The following is a 6,497-nucleotide window of genomic DNA, read 5'->3' on the forward strand; positions in this document are numbered from 1 at the left end:
AATGTGGAGCTAACAGAGAGGGGAAAGCATTTAAGTCTCTAGCGTGCATCCATTGTGCTTCCTCTACAGGATGGTTCTTAAATTTGACTAGATATCTAGAATACCTTCGGCCAGTTCTAGTGGTCATGTAGTCAGTGTCTATGATGGCTTCTGGTTCAAGTATTTCAGTCTCTTCCTCTAATAAAGGTGGGTTTTCATAAACAGGGTGGATAGGTAATTGGCCTCTAAATGGTCTCAATAGACTAATATGAAATGTATTATGAATTTTCCAATGAGATGGCAGTTCTAACTTGAAGGCATTGTCATTAATCTTATGAATAATTCTAAATGGTCCATAGAATCTAAGAGCTAATTTGACAACTGGATGTCTATCTACACTTTGCAATCTACGCTTTTCTATTCTAAGCCAAACATAATCATCAACTTTGAAATTCATGGCTTGTCTTTTCTTGTTGGCTTGTTTGGTATATGATTGTTGGGCTTTAGCAATCATATCCTTTACCTCATCAAAAATACTGTTATGCATAGTAGCAATATCATCAGCACTCTGAATTCTATTAGACAAAGATGCAATAGGTGTAGATAATCTATATCCATAAATAACTTCAAAAGGTGCTTTCTTTGTAGATGTGTGCGGTGTATTGTTGTATGCAAACTGTAATAAATGTAAATGAGTATCCCATGTCTGAGGTTTAGAGATAGTATATGCACGTAGAAGATCTAAAATAGTACTATTTGTGGCTTCTATTTGTCCATTTGTTTCTGGATGAAATGCAGATGAGAAATCAATCTTTGTGCCTAGATTTGCAAACAGTGTGATCCAAAAATTATTACAAAATCTAGAATCTCAATCTGAAATAATCACTTTTGGCAATCCATGGTTAGTAAAAACAGTTTTCAAAAATAACTGTGCTGCTTGTGATGCTGTTAAAGTTTTCTTACATGCAATGAAATATGCTTGCTTACTAAATCTATCTACAATTGTCCAAATCATGTCATGGTTAGATTTAGTATTTGGTAAACCAGTAATGAAATCCATAGATATATGTTCCCAAGGTTTAGATGGAATAGATAAAGGCATTAATAATCCATATTGTTTACCATGATGTCTCTTTATTCTTTGACAAATCAAACATTCAGAAACGAAATTAGATACATCTGCATCCATATGCGGCCAATAAAAATCTTCAGTTAACATGCGTAATGTAGATATGATACCTCTATGACCTTGATATGGGGGACAATGAATTTCATTCAAAACAAAAGATCGGAATGGAATAGTAACACACAGTCTCTTTTCAAAAAACATAAATCCATCATTATATGACAATGAATCAACAGGAATGAAATTATTTTGAACTAATTTTTGCCAATCAGAATGAAAAGTAATATCCTGGTGATATGTGTCTTTCATAGCAATCAAAGAATCAAAAGATATGATGGAAATATTATGAATTGCAGGTCTTCTACTCAATGCATCAGCAACTACATTTTCTTTTCCAGGTTGGTATTGAATGATAGGATGAAAGCTTTGAATGAAGGAAGCCCATTTGATATGACAGTCAGAAATTTGGGGTTGGCTAAGTAGATGTCTAATGCTTTGCTGGTCAGTCTTTATCATGAATTCTGAACCCATTAAATAATGTTTCCATTGTTTTAATGCTTGTACAACTGCTAAGAGTTCCTTGTCATAAGTAGAATATTTGAGCTCAGAGGGTTTCAGCTTAGAACTAGAATATGCTATTGGATGGTTGTCTTGCATTAATACGGCTCCTATTCCTGATCCACTAGCATCGGTCACAACTAGGAAGAATGGTCTATTAAAGTCAGGCAATTATAGAACAGGGGCATTGGTTAATGCACGTTTTAGTAAGTCAAAGGATTTCTGTTGAGTTTCAGTCCATTGATAAACAATTCCTTTCTTAAGAAGTTTTGTTAATGGTAAAGCAAGTAATGAGAAATTACGTACAAACTTCCTATAGAAACTAGCAAGACCAAGGAATGAGCGTAATTCATGTACATTTTTAGGAATAGGCCAATGCAATATTGCATCAATTTTCTTAGGATCAACTTTTATTCCTTCTTTTGATACAATATGACCTAGATATTCTATTTCTATCTTAAAGAATTCACTCTTTTCAGGATTTGCAAACAATTGATTTTCTTTCAGTAATTGAAAAACTAATGATAAATGCTCATAATGCTCTTTTTCACTTTGACTGAACACCAAAATATCATCAAAGAAAACAATCACACAATATTGATATTTCAGAAAAATATGGTTCATCATTCTACTGAAAGTAGCAGGTGCATAAGTTAATCCGAATGGCATGACTAAGAATTCGTAATGGCCAAACTGTGTCCTGAATGCAGTCTTAAATATATCGGATCTATCTAACCTCACCTGATGATATCCAGACTTAAGGTCAATTTTACTAAATATAGAAGATCCTTGCAGTTTGTCCATAAGGTCATCAACTCTAGGTATAGGATACCTATTCTTGACAGTGATCTTATTTAATGCTCGGTAGTCAATACACATACGATAAGTATTATTCTTTTTCTTGACTAAGAGTACAGGTGCACCGAATGGAGAACTGCTAGGTCGAATTAGGCCTCTATTTAGTAATTCTTCAACTTGACTCTGGATTTCTTTTTGCTCTATTTGATTGTGCCTATATGGTGCTTTGCAAGGTGGTTGTGTGCTAGGTATTAGATCAATCTTATGGTCTTCTGGACGTGAAGGAGGTAAACCTGGTGGTAGGTCTTCTGCAAAACAATCCTTAAAATATGCAAGAAATTCCTTATGCCTAGGGTGCATATGATTTTCATTTGCGTGCAATTCATTCACCCAAATGAGATATGATTTAGTATTCTTGCATAGTGCACGTTTTGCTTGAGTATGCGAAAGCAGTGGAAAAATATGAGATGCATGCATACCATATAATGTAATAGATTTTCCTTGAAAATTAATATTCATTGTGTGCGTGGAATAATCTATATTTGGATTATGCTGGTATCTCCATGGCATTCCTAGAATAATGTCGCTTGACTGTAATGGGACAACTAAGAAATTTCTTTTTTCAATATATGAACCAATTTGAATTTCTAAATCTTGTACTTCTTGTGTGCCATTGTACCTAGTACCTAAAAATGCAGCTTTTATGCGATAATGCATAGGTACTGTATGCAATTTCAATTCCTTTACCAATTTTGCTGAAATAAAGTCATGGGTACTACCGTCATCATGCAATATAGTTCTTTCTTTTCCATGCACCATACATTTCATAGTCAACAATGAATGTGAAGTAGGCATACCTGGTAAAGTGTCGGAAGTAGTAGTAATATCATCCTCTTCTTCAGTGAAATCCGGCATATCCTCATGCTCATCTTCATCCATGGCTCCAAGGTAGTTGATATGTGCTGGTGGCTTCTTTGAATGGCAATTTGCTGCGAGATGCCCTGGCTGGTGACACTTGTAGCATACTATTGGCTTGGCTTTGGTTACATTATTTGCAATGGCTGGGAGTCTGGGTACATTTGGATTTGCTTGTGGAATAGGCTTTGGATTTGGATTGACTGTGGATGGTAATGCAGGTGGTTTAGGCCAATTCTTGCGGAAAGATGGTGATGAGAAACGACCTGGATTAAACCTTCTAAAATTGGAATTGAATTGTTTAGATCCATAATTACCATTGGCTTGGAATGGCTGTGGTCGCCGATCTCTTCCACGTAACTTATCTTCAGTGTCGTGAGCTAAGGAGATGGCGTCTTCAAGGGTAGCAGGCTTGAACATGTTCATTTCAGCGTAGTAATGCCCAAGAAGTCCAGACATATACTTCCGCTTATGTGTCGTCTCTGGTACGTCTTCAAGCATGCGTAGCTGTAGGAGTGCATTCCAAAAACGCTCTGTATATTGTGGAATAGGCTCACGATCTCGCTGTTGAAGTAAATCCCATTGCTTGATAGCCTTCTCATGAAATTGCGGTGGAAGGAAATTCTGCATGAACTTCTTCTTGAAATCTTCCCATGTAGCAGGACATTCTATGCTCTTGCGGACTATAGTCCACCAAAGTGATGCTCTGTCTATCAGATGATTAGTAACACACTTGATTTTATCTTTTTCGGGATAAGTTTCCTCATGGAAATAGTCATCAAACTGGCTAATGAATGATAAAACAGTCTTTCCTTCTCTTATACCATTGAAAGTGCGAAACTTGAAACTTCGTTTACTTATCTTGGATTCCTTGCGAATGGTTTGTGCTTCAAGAGTGGCGTCGATGGTACGTCGAATCAAATCTTCAGCTTGAGGTTCTTCTTTATTGGTGGACGCTCTTTGTATTTTTGTCAATTGTGCTTGCAAGGCTTGCCTAGCTCTTCGCTCTTCTTCCAATTGTAGCATGATTAGATCCAGCTTTTGTTCCATGGTAGGCTCAGGTAAGTCGTCTTCAGCCATAGGATCATCCATGTGTGGGGTAGTCATCCTGCAAAACTCAACAAACCTTTCTCACTCAAAATCAGGTTAGCGGGATGAGCGTAGCTCAAATTTGGGGTTACAAGGCTATGTATTTTTGGGTATTTCTTTGTATATTTTCTAAAAATCTGCAATATTTCTGTCTCCGTTTGCTGAAAGTACTTCAACGAACTTGCAGATAGGTAGAACAGCTTGCTGCGAACAACTTTCCAATTCAGAGTTTTTGCATACGAACAAGTCTTCTAGGAGTTTTAAGCACTAGTCAGTTCTGATTTAGTCTGACTTGCAAAGTTGCAGACTTAGCAGACTTGCAGAGTTGTGGACTTGTTGAACTTAGGCCGACTTGCAGAACTTGCAGAACTTGATTACAATTGACTTGCGGAACTTAACTTCAGAAGTGCGAGACCCGGAGTTTGCCGACTTGTCTGACCTATGTAACTTGCAGAAAGCCTTAAGCTTAAGTGATTAAGCTTAAGCTTATGAAGCTTAATGGTGGACTTACAGGCCGTCGTCAGATTTCGTGAGGGGGGGTCCGTTTTTTCCGCCGGAATTTTCGGGATGAAGCCGTTTTGGTCACGATTTGAGTGTTGGAGCTCCCTAAGCTTAAGGTTAAGCTTTATTATGATAATAAACTTGATTATAAAGAGAGCTTATCTCTGTAACTCCACGACTTGATGATGGAAGTGTATGCGTGGTCCTCCGCCTGCAGAGCTTGGTCCTTCGCGATCTGACAGTGGAAACAGAGGTTCTTGATCGCCAGAAGTCTGCCTGTATCAACGGTTTGCGATGAGATTGACTGTAGAGCCCGTTTGTTCCTGGAGCTCCGCCTTCGCCCGAGATTGGTAGCGATTAGAAGCTCTTGATCTCTGCTCCGCTCTGATACCACTGGTGCGCAGATCGGTCGCAGATAGCTCACGTGGTGAATCCCGGAAGGTCCCCAAGAACAAAGTACTCTACTTTTTTGCACAAAAAAACCATGTAAAAGTATGCACGACAAGAGGCAAGAGACAAATTGGGTTCAATCTCCCCCATGCCTTGTGTGAGCACTTCACAAAGCATGTATTTTATGTATATTTCCAATCTTCATACTCAATAATAGCCCAATTACAAAAATATGACAAGCTTTTAGCTTTTGAGTTTGCTTTCTACAAAAATAGGAAAATAAAGCTAATGGACGGTGCCCATAGAGTCTGGCACGCCCAATCTCAATGTCCAAATAGAAATAACATATCCGGGCGCATAAGCGCATACAAAATAATAATCGATAATCAATGTCTCAATAGACATAACAAAATATAGGCGTGGCGCCTATCAAAATATAGTCCAAATGTCGAATACCCGCTAGACTCCAATGCTTTCCTCCGCCACTGCTGTTATCTCTACACATCAACTGAAGCATTCACAATCGTTAGTAAAATAATACAATTAAACCGACAAAAGTGAATACCTAGCAGCCTTCAGCTACTTAAATAAATCAACTGGTTAGAAATAAATCCTAACCTTAATTTATTACGAGTGTGCACTCTAAACTCATAAACGTTTATTAATTTAATATGCATTTTGCGGAATCACCCGCTATGGAATCACCCATGTACACACTAAATTAATGAAACGCTCGAAAAGGACAAGCGTCCCCATCAACTTCTCGTACAAAGAATCCTCTTTGCGTATGAGCCCCGGTCATCTAAGTTTACGGAATCCACCGTAAAACCTCACGGAATCCACCGTGGCACGGAATCCACCGTGGAATATGCCTCCTGGCATCACTCATCCTCTCTCCCTCCCTTCATCTCTCATTTCTTTCTTTCTCTTTCTCTTTGTTTCCTTTCTCTCTATCTTTTTCTCTTCCTCTCCCTTCATTCTTCTCCCTTCCTCCCTCCCTCTCTCTCTTTCCATGTATCTCTTTGCAAAGAAAAACAAAAAAAAGAAAACAAGAGAACACAAAAATAAAGCAAGAAGAGGCAATGTACCTACCTCAAAGGCCTGAAGATGAAACCCTTTGTACATTCTCTTTGCACCTTCC

Source organism: Lygodium microphyllum, chromosome 26, assembly GCF_053477565.2.
Source record: "Lygodium microphyllum isolate KBCC chromosome 26, Lygodium_microphyllum_v1.1.10, whole genome shotgun sequence".
NCBI lineage: Eukaryota > Viridiplantae > Streptophyta > Polypodiopsida > Schizaeales > Lygodiaceae > Lygodium > Lygodium microphyllum.